The 17372-nt window shown below is 37.6% G+C and overlaps 1 long non-coding RNA gene across 1 annotated transcript in view; it reads right to left on the bottom strand.

Moving 5' to 3' along the window:
* LOC139796766 (uncharacterized) overlaps window positions 1–17372 on the bottom strand; it is a 48847-nt gene that overhangs the window by 24386 nt on the left and 7089 nt on the right. Inside the window, exon 2 of the long non-coding RNA XR_011726146.1 lies at window positions 2170–2267. This is a non-coding gene — a long non-coding RNA (uncharacterized lncRNA). The remainder of the gene's footprint in view (window positions 1–2169; window positions 2268–17372) is intronic.

Here is a 17372-nt window from a genome sequence, read left to right as displayed (position 1 = left end):
AATAAAGGGCCAGTACAGAATACAGTCTGCAACTGTGGGGAATAGGAGCACTACTCTATGTGATGGTGGGTTTTATAGGTATCTTCTGCTGTGGGTCAGAGAGACACACCAAGCAGCTGGGAAACAGAGAGAGAAGAATTCAGGGAGGCCATGAGAAAGGCCTAGGTCTGGAAATGTGAAGGATTGCCTCAAAGGAAGAGTTTGACTCAACCCTTGAAAATACGAGCACATGGGAATTAATATAGAACAAAATGTGAAAAACTGGAGGAGACTTTGATCTGCAAAGAATTTCTTTACTGCTGAAAGCAAAGGTCAGACCTCTTCATGACTGTACTGAGAAGTGTGCTTAAGGGCTATGACAGCACTCTTTTAGAGCAGAAGATGGAAGTGCCTCTGGCCATATGGTTGTGTCACATCCTCATCAGCAGGTCAGAGCAGGTGACTTTCCCTGAAAGAAACATCTAGCAGAGAACAGTTTCATAGGGACATACTTTTGCTGAGATGTCAAGCTTTGCATAGACACATTATGTATTTGTTCCTTCCCACTTGTAATATTTTAGTTGTAATGAATGAGCGAGGGTGTTATTTATATTCAGCCAGGTCATTTATTTCATTTTACTGAGAATAGAACTGAATGTGTAAAGATATTGACTAGTGCAAAGTATAAGATGTAGTTGCCAAATATTTGACTACAACAATTGGCAGCTTTTTTGAGACAGGAACAAACATATTTAAGACCAGAGTTAAGGATATTTTAATGGGATGTGTGATTTATTGCTGTAGTAGTATGAAAAAAGCAAGCTTGAGAAATTCTTGCTCAAGAGAGCTAACCAGGTACAGATTTGGATTTTTTTTGGGTGGACCTGTGTGCCTGTTTTACAGTTCCACTGAATTCATTAGTCTGACTGAAGGATCAGAATCTAAATTTGAAAAAAATCCAGGGGAAAAAAATAAAAGTATAACAAGAAAACTAGAAAAATCAATAAATCATTTCAGTAGTACTTATCCTATTAGTCTGAACTTATTAGGAACATGACCACCATGGCAGAAGGTAGCAGATTATAAAGAAGGACTGACAGGGGTTCAAGACATGGGAAGCTCTGCCTGAGCACTGCTGGCTGAGAGATGACGTGATAGCAAAGGAAATGAGCTGTGTGCACAAGTGGTGCTGTTCAGAACACCTTAGAAGTGATGAGAGAGTGAATATTCCTTATCGTATTCACAAAGAAATTTTGGAAACATCGTAAATGCAGTCGCCAAGTCCAGCCTTATTATACAGGGACTGTCACACTGAATAAATCAGAACTGTTTAAACAGCCTGTAGGCTGTTCACACAACTCAAGGCCACCTGTTCTTGGTTCTGGTGCCTTTCTTTGACTTGCTGTGAACACAGCAAGGTCAGCAGCTGTAAGACTTGGTGGTATGGCTGCCCTCAGTTACAGGCAGCTGTAGTCAGACTGTGTTATGGTTCACACGTGGTCTTGCAGACCCTCAATGAATATTCTTTGCAGTCACTTCTTTCAAACTTACTTGTATGGATGGATATAGAATCGAGAAAGAAGAGTGAAGCATTTTAAAAGCTACCATAAGTAACAGAAGCTGTGCCACAAGCAAGGCAGCCTTTCCATCTAAATTTCCTTGTAAACTTATAACCTGGGAGAGGGAGTATGTCTGTTAAATGCACTGCCCATAAGTAGGGCAGAAACTACTGAATTCCTAAGGCTGAAATGAATTCTGCAGTGAAGACAGATTTTTAGGCTGTGTTTTCACTGAAGAGCTAACACAAAAGTGATCATTTCACTAACTGTGCTTCCAACAGAACAGTGATTGCACAATGACTTCCCCAGGTTCAATGAACTCAAGTTGAAAACACCATCGTGATTAAAGAAAATGTTTTATGCATAATTCTACCAAGACCTGAGTTCAGTTATAATCTAACTGTCCACCTGGAGTGAAAAAGAAGCAAGGATCAACCTCTACTACACTTTCTTGTTTGCAGAAAATCAGATTTCACTCATTTGTGCTGTGAACTGAATATTGTGAGCTAAATTTGGGCTCCACCAGCTCTCTGTGCTGCTCCCAAGACAGAAGGCACCAACTAGAAGATCCTGGTGACATATGCAAGGTCTCTTCTTATTTTCTTGATGAGCAGCTGAGCTCATACCTCACCTGAAACAGTTGAAACTCTCAGTACAGATAGTCTGAAGCCATCGAGAAGCGATCTTGTGCTCACTAACGTGGTCTTTTTCAGCTGAACAGTTTAGCATCTAAGAGACACAAAGAGAAAATTTCTATTCAGAGAATAGTTGTAACATGTAAAGTTTGATAATATAGAAGTAAAAACCAGAGAGTAAAATTAGACTAAGGTAAATGGAAGTACTGTTAGTATATACTCCATCAGTGCTTTATTGCCTTGCCAAAATATCTAACCAATCTTTTTTCTTATTCAGTCTGATCTGGTATTAGCATTGGGTCCCAGTGTGTATGTTATGGGCTTTATTGGCACTACTAAGCTGGCAATTGGATACACTCAGATTCCCAAACACTATCTTTCTGACTCCAGAGCATCTGTAGACTGTGGGCAGACTGTTCAAAGAACATGTAAACTACTTATGCATCCAAACAGGAAGTAAGATGCCAGTTTAGCGTGTGGTTTGTGAAATGCAAATTGAAATAAAAGGTTGAAGATGTGCTCCTGGTTCTGAAGCATCCTAGTGAATGCAAAGATATCTGAAAGAGACATCTTTTCATCAGATCCAATTTGATCCTGAAAGGTGCACAGAGCTTTGTCTTCCTGAGAAGTCTACTCTAGATCCTTGCCAATCTATTCCTCATTTGATTTGCTTTTTTACCACCAGAAAGTTTCAGCCTATTGCTGGTGGCACTCATTAATGAAATTATCAGAGAAAATCAGACCCTTGGGAATACTGCCCATAAACTTTCTTCAGCCCACTGCTATTCTTTCATCACTACTTATCTGTCTGCCTCTGAAAGGTCTTTTTATCCACTTTTATTTTAACCTTCAATGGCTGGCCTCTCCAACTTCACTTATGTTTTTACATTTGACTCTCTTATCCAGTGCTTCAAGTATGAACATAGTTAAGGTCTGTATTGACTTTGTCTTGAAAATGCATTATCAGACTACTCTTGCAAAGTTATTGGTCATTTCTTGTTACATTTCATCAATTTTATCTTATCCCTAATAACTCTAATGAGCTTTCATTCACTATGTGTTTGTTCTAATATCCCACATGCAGACAAAACAGCAAGTTTGCATTTGTCTGAATCACATTTATTGAAAATTAAATTGCATTATTGAAAATTTCAGTACTATTTTTTCTACATTCTGACCATATAGTAACTCTTCTTAATTAAATGATTTGATTAAATTACTTATTACGTATACTCTCTTACAAGTCACTATTGTGTGATTTGTATGTTTATATGGCATTTCTATGAAGATTGGTGGAAAGTATCTATAACCATTTTCTCTGCATTATCCTCGAGCTTTTTCCTGATCTTCCTGTTTGGAAAAATAAAAAATTCTTTGTGGTACTAAAGACATCATGCCAAAGCTCTTGTTTTCTTCCTACTGCATGAAGCCAGGGATATTTTTCTTCTCTTTTTACTTGGGTTGCTGAAAAACCTTTTCTTATTTTAATATATTTCTCAAATTGTTTCTCATCCCTGCTCTTTTTGACCTCTTAAACTATCATTTCTTTGCTAATCAGTCTTCCTTAATATGCTTTCTATTTGTCCTGAAGTGCCCTTCATGAAGTAGTCAGCCAGCTAGGAGATCTTTAGCCTGCAGGTTTTTTAACCCATGTCTTGTTTGAAATATAAATTCTAGACAGTTTTACATCCAATGACTGGAAATAATTTATATCTTCCTTCATACATGAGTCCTGGCATCCTCAGTCTGATTGTTAACACTGAGAGATTTTTTTCAGTTTATCAAGGTTTATTCAATTTTGCCCTTTTGAAAAATAATAATTTTAAAATAAAAATTTCTTTATCTTTCCATATATTTTTTTAATCTATGAATACAAAATGATTCATCTCATTATCATACAATCCAAGATTATTTTCTACAGTCAGTTTTTCTCTGACAGCCTTTCTACTTGCCAGTGCCAGCTCTTTAAATCACCTCCTCTTCATTCATGGGCAGTTTGACTACGAAAATTAAGGAATCTCTATTAAGTAATCATCTTTTTTTCTGAAAGGTTTGGCATTGCAAATAATTGACTTGCAGGTAGCTTAGCAGCTTCCTTTGATGTTGAGGGAAACCACGAAATAAGATGAATGATCCAGCTGTTCAATTTAGGAACTTCTCTATTTTCAAGGCCATTTGCTCTACTTTTTCTTTCTAATAGTGTAACACAGGTCAAATATTTTGTTGTCAGAAAGAGAATGCATAAGGTAGTGGGGCTTTTTTCTGCCTGAATTGATTCCAAAGCTAAAAATTAGTGTTTTGAGAGCTTTATAACTCTTTCAGCTTTTCCATACCCAAATGGAAATGGTCTTTTCCCTCCTTGAGAGAAAAAAGAGCCATTCATTTCATTAAAATTCATTCAGTCATTATTATTTGTGACCTGGCTGGCTGGGTTCTTTCTAAAATACTGTTGGAATTCCAAATTTTAAAAAAGCACCCTGTTATTTATGAAAGTGGTGATTTTGAATATTGACAAAAACTTTATACTATACTTGTGTTTGCAAGCTTATGTAAGAATATCACAAACCTACAAGGTTTCAATCAACCTTAGCTCATATACATGCATCCATAAGATCTGCCCTGAAGTCATGGATACATGTGGTAAACAAGGGGTAAGGAAACACCAAATATTTCCTCAGAGATCAGTTTGAATTATTAAATGAATTATTAAAATAAATAAATTAAGAATAAAATAAAATCAGATGGTCATCTCAGAAAATATCAGTAAGAAAAATTTACAGTATTTTTAACTCTTCAGCCTTACTAGCTGGTACTCATTAAAACACCATCTACCTGCTCATCCCTCTATAATCAAGGATGCATAGGTAAGTTATGAATTAATTGTTAATAGAATGAGTTAATGTTATGAAAATTAAAACAATTTTTTCCCTAATGAAAGAAAATGTCCATAAACTGCATGCAAAAGGCTACTAAAGACTGATGGTTCACTGCTTTCCCTGGTGTAGCTGTTCAAAACAAGTAAAAAGTATGAAGCCAGCATGGTAACATTAAGTATTCTCTTTGCACTCTTTGCACAGTTATCCCTCAGTATGCAAGAAGCTGAATTATTTGGATTGTAGGAAATAGAGATGAATTGAAAAGGTTGGGTTTTTTTTTTTTCTGAGGAGAGTGAACATAATGGAGAGCCTGTAAGTTAAAAGCCAAAGACTTCAGAGACATTATTGGTTGGTAGTATCATACATATTCCACATGCATTTTTGGCACCTGGGTTGTAACTACTTCTATAAAGGAAAATGAAAATGGAAAGTTAAAAAAAATCTTTATCGAACATCAGAAAATCGACTGCTGAGAGGAAGGGTCCGTTAATGTGAGCATCAGTTCTGCTTTCTTCCTGCTAAGGGAAAAAAGGAAAAAAAATCAAGAAAAATCCCAGACAGTTTTGGGATAACCATGATCCATCTACCTTTACAGTCCTGTTCCCTTTTGACCGTGTCTGTTGTGGAGTACTGATGCTGAACGTAATCAGTTTAGCACATGAATAAGATCTGATTATTTTTGCTTTACATAGGCTATAAACCCATCTCTTTTGTTTTAAAAAGCCTTCCAGTGTTCAATATCCTTAGCTTTCACTGAATTGAATTCCTTGCCTGAAATATATTAAGCAACTGGAGTAGAACAGGGGAGTAAATTTTATTTTTAAAATTTAAATTTTTTTATTATTTTTACTTTGAAATGCAAAGCTCTCTTACATTCTTGGAATAATTCTTCAATACAAATATGAGGCTATTGTGCAGTTTCCCCTCAGCATTGTCCATGAGACATTTAATCCCCTACCAACCTGATAGTACCTCAGTGTATGATTTATGATATGATCCTTTTCTGCGGTTCGGTTGCAGTCTCTCGCTGGTTGGCACTGGTGAATGGGCTGCACACAGCAGCTGCTGGGTTGGTAGCCAGTTCTGTTCAAGGAGATGGTAACTGGGGCAATAGATGCCAAACAAACTAGCCAAAATCATCAGAGGTCCCAAAACAGGAGCCTGCTATACTGAAAAAGAGATGGTTTCTAAAAAAACTCTAAATGGTTTCTAGCAGCCAGGATACAAGTGGAAGCTGCCTTTCTTTGGAAGTTTACATAATCATTTAATTTAATCCTTCCTGTGGCACTTCCCAGCCACTGCTTTAGTTCTTTGATCATAATATGCTAGGACAAATGTCAGGAAATATGAGTCTACAAAGTGATGTAAATCTTGTTCCCTACCGGAGAGGTGACTATGAGCATTTTCTTCATGATATTTTCTTTCTCGTGGATTTATTTCTGCTCTGTTTTTTTCCACTCTTATGGTATGAGGGCCTACAGAAAATATGGAGTTTTTGAAAGGGCACATAATGATAGGATGAGGGGTGATGGTTTCAAGCTGAAAGAGGGTAGACTTAGATTGGTTATTAGGAAGAAATTATTTCCTGTGAGCTCGGTGAGACACTGGAACAAGTTGCCTAGAGAAGCTGTGGATGTCTCCTCCCTGAAAGTGTTCAAGGACTGGTTAGATGGGGCTTTGGGCAACCTTGTCTAGTGGAAGGTGTCTGTTATCTGTAAGATATGTTATAGTGTGGTATTTGAAATAAATCATGGCTTTTAGCTTTCATATTTTTCTGCACTTGCTTCAGCTCCATCATCATCATATTTGATGAGGCCTACATATATGCCTGTCAAATATGGCCATTTCTTGCCTTCCAGTAGCTTTATGAACTTATATGCTTTATGAATTACAATGAATGAAAAAAAAAATCTTGAAAATTATAAATTTATGTAAACAAATACACAGAAATTAGCATGAAATAAAGCTTGGACATAAAGACTGTTTTGGCACTGTTAAACTTTGCATTTACTAATTTGAAAATAAAAATAATGGAAAAAAAACTAAGAAGCATTCTGTCACTATGGTAGCAAATATTTTATATCCAATTGGCATTTCATGTGTTTACATGGCACAGTTGAGGTCATTACACTAATGAGAAAATAAAGGTAGAATACAGGGAACCAAAGAAGAAAATGTTTTGTTACTGCTAATATTTTGGGGCCTATTTGCTAAAGAGCTTTTCTTTTGTCAGTGAAGTCTTAGATTGCTTTTAATTAATGTTGTTTTACTCTTTTTAATAACAGCATCTATTCAAGATATTGTTAATAACAACATCTACTTAAGTCTCTAGCATTAATTTAATGGAAGCATTCCAACACCATCTATTATATGTTCCCAGTAAAATTAGCATGATGGTCTTTTAATGGATACTTTATTAGACATTATTAGCCAGAATATTATAAAATTAAACCAGAATTCAATGGGTTCTTTAGGTTCCTGTTGTAATATTCTGTGAAGTCTGATTCTGAAAAATATCAGCCTATGTATTTTTAATTTAATTCAATAGCATTTGGCAAGAGCTAAAACATGCATTTATATGGCAGGAAGAAAGACAAACATTTACTGAATTAAGATGTGAATCATCTACATATTATCTTACATTTTGTATCCTGTGGGTCAAAGTCTTTAAGAAGAGCTTTTTCATTAAGTCATGTACCAATAGCCATGATCATCCCTTTTCTCCCCCACTGATGTGTGTGATATGTTGAATTTCCTGCTGAAATCAGCTCTGAAAATAATTGGGAACCCCTTTCGTCAGAGAAAGAAGTATTCTTTTTATAAGCTACCATTTCCCATATTTTTCAAAAAACTTATTTTTCCTTGTTAGTTTGTGAAACTACATAGTGGGTCTTCATAATAAGTCTCAATTTCAGCTGGGATCCTTCTACACCAGATTCAAATTGTGAAGTATTGTAAAACTCAATAGGTCACAGATCTGCCTATTAAGCTCTGATTTTGACCAGTAAACATTTAGTACACAGGCAGCAGAATCTGAACGTTCTCCTTACTGATTTTCTATTTGTGAGCCACATTCCTGAAAGTATGTCTTGTATCCACAGAAAAGGTTATTGTTCTCATCAATGAAGAAGGCCGTTGGCCATGTACTTTTCGTCTCAGCAATTACTATTAACTCCTATTTTCTCTCCTAATCTTCTTCATTCTGATGTGGGAATGTGGGAGAGAAGAGACCTGTCATATATTTAAAAACTCCAGATAAAAGTGGCTTGTGTAACTAGTAAGCTGACATTTTGAGTATGTCATTATCTCTTACATTTGGGTGGACCTTTTTCTGGAACTCTCTGAGCTTCTGTGTGCTACATAACCAATCCTCCACAAAGCACTGTGTAACAACTCAGGGTTAGCTGAAAACTTTTAACTAAATGGTTTGAATAACTAGTTTTTTTCTGAAATCCTAATGATCTTGCATACAAACCTCTTGTTTCACACCACACACCCAGTATGAATCTCCCATTGGATCTGAGAGTAATAATCCAACCTTCGCTGAAGAAAGACTGAGCAAATCCCTTCCCATCTCCCAGGAAGACTTGCCAGAAAGTGCAAAGGAAAATCCCTGCTTTTCACATAGCTGCCTTGCTACCTGCCTATATCCATCTGGGCACTTTGTGATAAGGTCGTGGTGTTTGCAGGTTGATCTGTGTGCTTTTAGAAAATACATGCAGTAAGCAAACAAGCAACAAAAAGATGAAGTTATAGCCTAGAAGTGGAAAAGCAAACATATATATTGAGGAGACAAATGGGCTTGCTGTGTTTTTTAGTCAATGTTTTAAAGGAATGTTTTAAACTAATGTGCCTAAAATAATTCTTTGATAAGTGGGAGGAATTTTTTTCCTATAACAGTGAACTTTACACTGCATTCTCTAATGTTATGCAGAGAAGCTTCTGTTTAAAGAACCTGCCAGGAGGTTCTTTCAAGAAAAGATGCTTTTATTTATAATCTCCAGAATTCCCAGAATGCAATGGAGTACATACACACTTGAAAGAAGGCTTTAAATAATATGAGAAAATGATGCAAATGCCTGCTGTGCTGAGCTGGTTTGATAATACCAAAAAGCTCTTAAAAACTGAGTTTAAAATGTCTTTTTGGGAGAACAAGGAAAGTTAAAACAGGCTGTTAAAATAGGCCTATATGAGATAGGAGGCAGCTGGTTATTCCACGTACCTGTTTGCTTGTGCTTTTTATTTGAGTTTGGATGCATGTAGCTCACTTGTAAATTTCGGGAGAAAATGAAGCAAACACAAAAGTAATCTTTTCAAATAGGTTTCAAATATTTCTATATTTCAAACAGATTACAAACCACTAAATTTTCATTTACCTGTGTTTTGCCTAAAGAAAAAGGGTTTCAGTCAAGTTCTGCTGTGGCTGTTATCTGGGTGCAAGTCCCCTGTCTTCTTTCCCTGCTCCGTTTTCCAACCTTGGACCTGAGGATGGGGGAGGGCTGAGATTAGGGTTGTTATTAATGGGGAGTGAGGAGCCTGAATCTCCCAAGTTCCCTCTCCACGTTTCCTGGCTCAATCTCTGGGACCAGACAGAACATCTCTGCAGTGCCAGGAAGAGTGACAGTCCAGAGCTTAACCAAAGTGCCAGCCAGAGTATAAAAATCCTGTTTAGCAAAGCTTTTGATGTTATTTACTTACTAGAAAGGCATGTGTCTATTGAAACTGAGCCTATTCCTGGAACTGCCACACAACTTAGGACAGGCAGAGCACAGGGGGCTGGAAACAGGTGAATCCTCTGTGTAGCATCAAAAAAGCTGCATCCCTCCCATTCAGGATTTGTTTAAATGAAAAATGTTTGTTGAATAAGAGATGCTGACTTCCTGGCTTGCTGAGCAGGCCACTTGACTGAAATGCAGATGACCCAGATCCAATTTTTGGTTCTAATTCGAGCTCCAAATTGGATGGAACAAGGACTTGAACTCACAGTCTCAATTCCCAAGTGACTGCCACTAACTTAAAACTAAGTAGCTAGAAGAGCTCTTGGGATTTTTAGTTTTAATTTTGTTACAGGGATTCCAAGTTGGAATCGTAATTGCTCTCAGCTGCAGTTTCATTGAAACAAATACATTCCTATAAACACATTGGCATTTTCTGCCAACATCAATGAATCAAGAATATTTTGGGGAGCTACACTAGAGAAAGATTATTTAAAAGAAGACAAACGGGAAGGGTAAAAGAAGAGAATGGCAGGGGATCAGAGAAAGAAGTAGATAAGCCAAAATAAAGCCCTATTTGGAAGAGAAACAAAAACTTGTCTTCCCATTTAAAAATGTCTCCAAAGCATTCCTGGTTGGCTGTCTGTCCTGCTGATAATTACAAGGCCAACAGACTTCCCGCTCACCAGTGAGTACCAGTTCAGAGAAGAAGCTGTTCATTAATTCAGTGAGCTATCAGTCAGTCTTGAATCCATAAAGCCTCTAGAGTTGAAAACCATCAGAGCCCAGTTTAGGATCAAGACCCTTGAATGCCCATTGAAGCCAGCAAAGCTTTCTCTTCTGCTTTTTTCCTCACCTTTTTCCTTTTACACTTTCTGAAGTACAGCTTATTTACGTAAGCACCCTCTTGTTTTCTCTACTGCCCTCAGGCAGAGCAGAATTCTTTATTGCTGTGACATTGTTTGGTCCAGAAGTTCCAGAATCATTCATCAAGGAGACGAACCTCCTGCTTTGTTCCGAGATGTGCTGTTCTCAGATCTTTTTCCTCAGAATAGCAGATTTAATCTTTTGACAAAATCACCTGATTTGAGAAAAGAAATGTACATTCCAGTAGCTGCTGAGCTGAAGAAGATGAATTTGTTGTCTATGAGGTAGTACAGAGCAAAGGTAGACAATATCAATATGTACTGGAGTTTTTTCCATCTCTCCCACTTTATTTAGATACAAAAAAGCCTAAATGTCTAATCTTGCCTGACTTCCAGATCTGAGATCTCATGGGTTTGGTGTGGAACTGATTTTTTTTGTAAAGTCTGCAGGACTGGAGCCACGTCAAACTTCAACTGGAACTAGTGAAATCGTAGAACAAGCATGAGGGATTTCTTGTATCACAAGGAGGTGGGCAGGGTCGAGTTCAACTAACAGTGAAATGATTGCACAGGAATCACAAAGGTCAAGAGGTTAAGAGCTGTTAAGGGTATGTGCAGACCCAAGAATATGAAAATATCTACAGTCATGTTCAATTGTGTTTTTCAGATTCTGTGCAGACTTATTAGGAGCATACAATTTCTAAACCCAGTTACCATGATAATAAGCCAAATAGTTAGGAGGCACAAGAATAGGTGATTGAACCAGTGAAGCCAGGAAAAGCTCTGGAATTCTAAATCATCAGAAAACAGACACATTTACTGAGATGTAACAGGAAAGTTATAGAAGAGAACCTGCCATGAAAGCAGTTGACAGAGATGCAAATATGGGTCTTCTGCTGTCAGTTGAATTAAAATATTTAATGTTTTCATATAAAACAATCCCATCAGTCCAGCATATGTCAGACTGCGGGGCACATTCATGCTAAAATATACTACTAAATTAGACAAATAAGCTGCTGCTCCAAGGCAAATCCAGGGCATGTTAGCAAGAAAATAATACTACAGGTAAGGTAAGGTGTCCCCTGGGAAGGTCTCCTGGGACATTTCCAGAATATACATAGCCATCTGGATGTTTATCAGATGGAATCCTCTTACTTGGTTTTAGGCAGAGATTCAGTCTGAGGTACCTGTTCTGTACTATTTTACCTGTATATAACAGTGTTTTGCAAAGAGTGGAAAAGTCTTCTGACTGTTCAAGGAAGATTTTACTATTGCTGCTACTTTCTACTACTCCTCTTTTTTGTTTTTTTTTTTAGAAGATGCTGTAGCTTTCACCAAATATCTTGGAACACTGGCTGTTTAGTGTTTACCTTATGATAATTAATAGGAGAGCATGGAAAAAAAGCATTTTGTCTTTGGAGAGGCCAAATAAAGTCAAATGATTTTTTGTTAATCTTTCCTTTCCCTTCTAATTAATAGTTCAGTAAATGTAAATACCTGCATACTGGCATTGAGACTGGATTGCAGAGGATTTGAGGATCTTTAGTTTTGCCAACTGAAACTATTCAAACAAAAGATATCAAACCCTAAATCCCAAAAGACAAGCTTGAAAATGAACTTTAAAAAACATTATGAATTTGTGGATCATACTAGCTTCTGTGTTTTTAGACACTTGGGAGCTGGTTTTTTTCAGGCTTTACTGTGCCATGTTTTAAGCTGGCCATAAATGCAAACCATGTAAAAAAATAAATCTGAAGTCTTCATTAAAACCTGAGACTCAGAGTGGAGCTTGAAAGAGTGCTCAATGTCAATAGAAACTGAGTTGACTGAAGCAAAATTTTTATTTCTATTTGCTGTTTTACTATGGGTAAATTATGTGTAAACTATGGGTAAACCGATGTACACCATTTTATTAACTGTGCATTTGAAATATAACAAGTAAATTATATGCTGTATAGTAACTGAATTTTGGAATATAGTTTAAACTACATCCACATAACTTGTTTTGAAAACACTTTTTTCTGCAATGATAGTATGCATGTTCTGGAGGACATTCACTATTAAACTAGCTTGCAAATTTTGACAATGAAAAAGAGAACAAATGAATTCTGTAAATATATATAAAATTATTTGAATTCCAACTGCATCACATTGATTCTGCCACTTTTCCTTCTGCCACTTTTCCTTCTGCCACTTTTCCTTCTGATTTGAAAGACCTGCTTAAAGGAGAAACAGACTGACTGTCAAACTGCAGGTTATGAATTACTGAAAAACAAAAATGGTAGAGAAGACTGACATTGTGTTGGAATCAGAGAGAAGGGGATATGCAATACAAACATTGGAAACATATGGATGCCAATGCAAAAAAGTTATGCCAAACTTGTTCTACTGATTTTATATGACTGGCATTTTGATACCAGAAAACACCTGAGAGGCACAGAAGAAGGAAGTTACGTGGCTCTAGCCCAGCCCAGGAGAGGCTTCATGTAAACTGTTTTTTAAAACTGAATCTTTCCTGACTGATACTCAGTTCATATCCATCAAGAGGAGGGCACAGCCCTGAACTGAATGTGATCTCTAAGCTTCTTACCCAAAACACTGGATGATGGAGTGGGGTTAGGCTTACTATAATTCTGAAGCCCAGAAGCAGGAGGTTATTGCATCATCTGGAGCCCTGTCTCCACCCCACAAGCCCAGCCTCAACAAAGCTGTGAGAGTCCGGGCATCCTGGTACAGAAACAGCAACAGTAGAGAAACTTCAACCTACAGCAAGCTCTCCTCCACCTCCCTACCACCCTGTGCAATTCCACTGGGAATATGTCATATTCAGATCATCTATCTTTCTTCAATTAATTGAAGACTGAGCATCAACACAAGCACTGTGGATCTTGATTCCTAGCTGAATCTGACACTGTGTAAACCCGGGGCTCTGTTTCTCGCTGTATTATGACCTTTCTCTAAGGACAACTTCTCTGTGTTCAGAACACAGGTTCCAATTCCTCCTTAGTTCTAACGGCAAACTGGTCCATTTTTAGAAACATAGAACTTTTTGATACTATAAGCAGTAGTTTTGTGAGGAAGCTCTACATTTGAGCTTCCTTGGAGTTTAAGAAAAAAGCAGTAAACTTGTTTTAAAGCAAAGTATAAAAATACAGATCTAAAATCTATTCTATTTTTAATATAAGCATTGGTTTAAAGCTGAATGATGCTTTAACAGTATCTGTCAAGGGGATGCCAAAAATATAAAGGCAGTTTCTATAAAGGAAGCTGAGATTCAGCAGCTTCTACATAGTCATATAGGCTGACATTAAATTAGGCTACTAGAACATCATGTTCAAGTGAAGGGACCATATTCTTGGGGTCAATGCCATCAAGCAAATATATAAAGAACTAGAAGTCAATTAAGGCATTTAACTAAAAGGTTTGAATCTGAAAAGTTATGATAGTCAAAGATCAAACTAGCTCAACACTGCAAAATGAGTTCTAATTGGAAAAGTGTAGGTTCTATTAAACCTGCCTTGAGACTACTAAAATGTCCAAATGGAAAACAGTAAGGACACAACCTGGAAATGTCAGTCATCTTGTATGCAACAGATTTTTAAGGAGTTTAGTAATAAAAACTTTGGGCTAAATAATGCAATCTGTATAGAGTGAGTCACATACAGGAAGTCTAGTTCAAATGCAACGTAATTATTACATGGTGCTAAGGAAGGGAAAATGGAGGAAGAACTTGAGAGAACTGGGAGTAAAATTATACAGTTAATACAAACAAGTCATAGAAACTAAAAAAAACACCAAATCAACGAACAACCCACAACAGAAATCCCTGTGCCCCCACAGCTAAACATTTCTCTTAGACTGTGAAGAACAAAAGCTAGAAAATATCTGAATTATCTTAATTTAAATGATAATACACACATTTACATAACAATTAAAAACAGATAGGGGATCAGTTATGAAGAAGTAGAAAGAGGCTGTTCATAAGCATCCTCAGACTTCAGATTACCTGGGTTCTTTCACCATGAGCCATTTTACAAACTCTTAAGTCACAAAAGTCACAGATTCCCATGATAGATGCAGAGAGATCTTGATACAGCATTACCAGCAGTCATATGTCAGTGCAATAAATTACATTATTCAAATCAGAATGTACTTCTGGAAACCTTCCCAGAAGTTTACATTAGTGGATTCTGTCTCTTCTAACTTTAGTACTATAACATTATACAATACATTAGAGGCTGAAGGCACAGAGCAAAGAAAAGGTTTAATTACAGTTCCTGTGTGGAACATTATAAACATTATGGCAAGGATAAAGAAGTCAAGATAAGAAACCAAACATAAAAAAAAAAAGATGAGGCAAGGACTTTAGAAATTACATCCCGAGGCAATTGATGTTGATGATGAATAGTAATAACATTCAGTTTCAGATAGTGCTGATGGTTCCAGCAAGAGCTGCACAGATTATGTTTATCACTGTATCAGACACTTTTCTGTGCCTTACAAGGAAAGCCAACTCTTCAACTCTGACTGAAGTGGTATGAACTGAAGGCAAAGATTACTCATACTTTCTATCATGGAAGAATGGTTATGGTATTTCTTTTTTAACTGAAAGAACAAATACAGAGTTTTCTGGAAGAAAAGGAAAAACTGTTAATGTGTCCTGGTTTGGGTGACATAATGAAATTGCATTAAAAACATAGTTCTAGAAAGTGAAAAACTCTTGCACATTTTAAGGTTGTTTTGGGGTATTCCAGCAACATCTTGAAGCTATTTTATTTTTTTTACTACTAGTAAAATTACTAGCTCTCCTAATAGCTTTCCTACTGCTGTAGTAGAGGTAAATGTATTAGAAGGCATAGAGATAATAATATTTCATTGTAGAATACATATGTCCCATCTTCTCATCTCAGTATGAATCTGCATGATAACTTGGAGAGAAAGTTTCCAATGTATGATAAGAAGATAGAGTAAAAAAAGAAAAGATGTTGAGAAATCTATTCCAAGGTTGGATTACATGAATGAACATGAAACATAAGTATATGTTAGATCTACAGCAAGAGATATATATAGTATGTATTTTTGCAAAAAGTGATTCATGGCCTACAAGAAGAGCTGCATATACATACTTGTCCTGGTTTTGCTGGGAAAGAATTCTAAAATATTTTCTGTATTTAGAGAAACTGCAGTTTTGAGACACTGCAGAGTCCAGTTCTGTGAGAATGAAAGATGCTCTGTTGTACAGGTTCCCACACTGACAGAGGCCAAGGGTAGTTCTGAACTATGAAGGTGCAAATACCCCAAGCTGGCCAACCCAAGTGTTCTATACCGCAAAGGTCACCCTCACTATAAATCAGGAAGTTTTCAAGTATGTTTGGGTTATCTTCCATGGCTGCCTTCCCTAGAGGGTCCCAGCTGTTTGGTCAGTCATCCCACACCTGAGGCCACTGCTCCACTTGCTGGGGCTGTCATGCTCTGGATGGAGCTGTGGGGCTGGCAGTGGGGACATTCAGCCTGCATTGCTGGGAGCACACAGCTCCCACTGCAATCTGGATAATGGAGATGCACACAGACCTCCTGTATACCATCCATGACTGAATGATTTCAGAGGAATCCCTATGCTCCTTCAGTCAGGCATTACACAGCTTCCCCAGCTTTTCAGATCCATAAATGGTGTTCACATCACCAGCTGATTACCACCTTAAGAGATACAGCTCTATAAAAGCAGGGATGGTTGTGGGCCCTCAGAGGCCGGTTCATGGCCTCCCTGACACTGATTTCATGAAACACGTGTGGGAAGCTGCACCATTTTTGGCTGGTTCTGCTCAAGAGTGGGCAGGCACATGCACAGCCTTTTGGTTCTTCCACTTATAGCTGTGACTCTGAACCATGAACATAAATCAGCACTATGCCCTTGCAGCAAAGAAGGCCAGCTATACCCTTGGCCGTATCAGCAAGCAAGAGAAAAGCCAAGCAGGACAAGGGACCCTGTTTTGTACCTACACAAGCGCATCTGGAAAGCTATGTCAGTTTTGGACATCACAATACAGGGAAGAAAATGACATCTTGTAATGAGGCTAGTAGAGATCTACCTACATGGTTATGGAACCTTCACCCTTTCAGACACTCAGAACTTGTTTAAGCAAAGCCTTTAGGAATCTGTTCTACCTGGAGCAGATGGACCCTAGCGGTCCCTCCCAGTCTAAGTTAATTTATAAATCCATGTGTACAAGTTATTAGCAGTAAACCCTCCTGACTATGAAGCTTAACACCTGGATCTTTTTTCTCACATAATTTAACCAGAAATAGAGAACTCCCAAATGGCTCATCTGTATACTCCAAATACAGCTCTTGCTAGTACAGCACTGAGGATTAGAGGTCCTTCCATAACACTACGTAGGCTGCTGGGATCCTTTAGGTGGACTATAAGCTGTCCAGACATAGTATGAGAGCATCTACAGTCAAGCCAGCCCCAAGATGCCACAAGCATCAGCTAATCTCTGTACTCTGGCTATGAGATGCCTTTCCCAGGACAGCCCCTGCATGTCTTCACCAACACAAAGTCAATACAAAAAGTCAATGGACTGCAAGTAAGTGACAAAGCCCAGGAGTGCAAAAACACAACAATAGTGAAGTGCCAACAGTATGTTTAGTCACAACTTTCTCAATTGCAAGAGGGTCAGTGCCATTTTTCAGGGCTGCTCTGTTGACAAGAGCGTGAGGCTGGCCAGCTCCACACACAGGT

Source organism: Heliangelus exortis, chromosome 1 (genome assembly GCF_036169615.1).
Source record: "Heliangelus exortis chromosome 1, bHelExo1.hap1, whole genome shotgun sequence".
In the NCBI taxonomy this organism is placed as follows: Eukaryota; Metazoa; Chordata; class Aves; order Apodiformes; family Trochilidae; genus Heliangelus; species Heliangelus exortis.
The sequence above is the reverse complement of the archived record's forward strand: the minus strand, read 5'-3'. Positions and strand labels throughout refer to the sequence as shown.